The sequence below is a fragment of the Triticum urartu genome, chromosome 2, assembly GCF_003073215.2.
Source record: "Triticum urartu cultivar G1812 chromosome 2, Tu2.1, whole genome shotgun sequence".
Taxonomy (NCBI): Eukaryota; Viridiplantae; Streptophyta; class Magnoliopsida; order Poales; family Poaceae; genus Triticum; species Triticum urartu.
This window is the reverse complement of record NC_053023.1, coordinates 103,163,824-103,166,729: the sequence shown is the minus strand read 5'-3', so window position 1 is coordinate 103,166,729 and position 2,906 is coordinate 103,163,824.

Sequence of the window (2,906 nt, the reverse complement as noted above, 5' to 3'; positions counted from 1 at the left end):
TGTCACCTCAAGTATTCATACCACAAGACATACATCATGTGTTCTCAAATCTGAACATTCAATCCGACATGACAAAACTTCAAAGGATAAAGATTCAATTCATCACAACAAATAGAGGGGAGAAACATCATATGATCTGACTATATTAACAAAGCCCATGATATAGATCATGAGAGGGAGAGATTAAACACATAGCTACTAGTACAAACCTCAGCCTCGAGGGTGGATTACTCCCTCCTCATCGTGGTGGCTGCCGGGATGATGAAGATGGCCACCGGAGAGGATTCCCCCCTCCGGCAGGGTGCCGGAACTGGTATAGATTGGTTTTCGGTGGCTACAGAGCCCTGCGGCGGCGAAATTTCTGATCTAGGTTAACCCCGAAGTGTTTCGGAATATTTGGGAATTGTCGGGGATATACCCCGCGGTATGACCCGGCCGGAGTTATGACCCGGCTAGGATTTGATATTTCATTGGTAAGCCGGTAGATGTTTAAGATCGTTAAGCCGGCGGACAGTTAAGCATGGTAAGCCGACAGACAGTTAAGCCAGACAGTTAAGCATGGTAAGCCGGCAGACAGTTAAGCCAAACAGGTACGCCGGCAGATTGTTTAAGCCAGATGTTAAGCCGGTAGATTGTTTAAGCCAGATGTTAAGATTGTAAGCCGGCAGATTGCTTAAGTCAGATGTTTAAGTCAGACTGTGACAGAATCGCCTGGAGTTAATAAGCCCAAAACGTTAAGAAGCTCCAGAGATTAAGAAGCCCATGAAGAGAAGCCTATGAAGAGAAGTCAGAATAGTTAAGTCTTAAGTCCGAGTTGGACTCTACATGTAACCCGCCCCTTCAAATTATATAAGGAGGGGCAGGGCATCCCAAGAGGGGATGTTGAATAATCTTTAGGGCTAGACACAACTAGGAGAGCCGGTTTACGGTGACTCCCTCGTGATGATAATGAGACCTAGCCTCAAACAGCATGTAGGGCTATTACCGGATGATGTTTCCCGGGGCCCAAAGCTGTCTAAACCCTTGTCTTGTGTGTTGATCTGCCTCGCGTCTCTCGATTCCGACCAACCCCTTCAAGCTACCGCATAGATGCGTTGGCCTCACGACTAAGTCCTTTTCACGAGGACATCTGCCGTGACAATTCCACGATAGTTGGCGCCCACCGTGGGGCTTGCGCACGATGGTGTTGAGTTCTTGGAAGGATTGCTCCCAAGGTCCGAGAAGTTTGTAATTTTTAGGATGAAGAAAGATTCAGCATGGAAGGATTCACATTGGCTAATAATCCATCAGTCTAGATCAAAGAAATTATCAACAGTGGCATATACAGAAACAAGATCAGGGAAGTTAGGGTTTGATGTTCTGAGCGTTGCCAATTTTACGCGACCCTGCTGCTGCGTGTAGTTGAGGCCGAGGGGAAGATCGCGTGTGTTTGTTCCAAGTCGCCGCGCCTCTATTGTTGCGCTCGCCTCACCATGGGTCTCCGAGAGCCGCCTCGCTTCCGCTGCAGTATTGACCCGTCGGACTGCTTCAGAAAACAGCCATCATCGACTGAACTGCCGCTGCGGTTCTATCACCTTTACTAAACCTTGCCGCAAGCCGCCGCCTGAGCCGCCGACACTCGACATCTGCTGGTCTTCGCATCGTTTTCGAGTCCGAGTCGCCGGCCGTTTCGTCTCTTGAGCCGCCGCGGCTTCAGATCAGTCTCGGGTCGCGGTTGCCTCTGCGCCCGATGCACTTCCGAGCCACCTATTGCACGCTACGGCCAAACTCGGTCCCGTGGCCATCAAAACCGGGTCAAACTCCGGGTCAGGCGACCTCCGAGTCAAACCTGACGGAACTGCAGCCATGAGTCTCCGTGCACCGCTCCGAGTCGTCGGCCCTGCGTCTCGCCACTGAGCTGCCACACCTCCTCCGAGCTTGCAAGTCGACCCGGCTGCAGAGTGGTCTCCGCTACGGTCGAGCCAACCCTACAATGAGTCGCCCGTAGCCATGTCCGAAGCTTTTCCTCGGTCTGGTTTGTCTCCACCAAGCCGCCCTCATCATCGAACTTCACCAAATCGCCGTCGCCTGCTCCAAATCGCCGTCGCCTGCTCCAAACCACCGTCGTCCGAGCCGCCCCCGCCAAGTACGCCGAAGCTGCCGCTGGCCGGAGTTGCTGCTGCTCGCCTCCGCAAAGTCGCCATGACCCTCTGAGGTCTTCGCTTCTGCCGCAGAGTGTTCCAAGTCGCCTGCGACGGGCCCTTTACCGCTGCTGCTTCGCCCCGCGCTGACTTCGCTCCTGCGGTGCCGAGCCGCCCATGCTGGCCTCCGCACTCAGGCCTCCGCTGCTCCGGTCAGCCGCCTGGTTAAGAGCCACCGTCTTCGTCGTCCCAGCCCCAAGTCGCCTCCGTTGACCCGTTATCAATCTGAATTATCGTCAGCCTCAGAGTCCTATTGCAAAGTTAGTATCAACCAATGATTTCGATTTAGTTGAGGGCCGCCGGAAAGATTCCTTGGCGCTCGAACCGCCCTGGCTTCGGAGACCCGCCGCGATCAAGACTCCGCCAACACTCCCTGCTGAGAGCCGCCCGGTCTAGTTCCATCTCTGCCTCACCGGATTCCCTCTGCTGCCGCACCTACCTCGGCGTCGAGATGCCCCCGCTTCTGCGGCCGGTGGACTTGAGTCGCCACCACCCTCGTCCGGGTCACCGCCGTCCGATCCGGGCTGGCCTCAATTCGCCCACGCGGCCTCCGAGCCGTCCCTCGCGCTTGCCTAAGCCACCCTCATTGCTCATCTACTCCGGGTTGACCTCATACCGCCACGCTGTTGAACCGCCCCGATGTCGTTGTCCCTCTCGCTGAAGTGGCCCCGTCTTCGATTGTCACCGCTGCTGTCTGCAACTGAGTACGAGTCCAGCTCCTCCGAC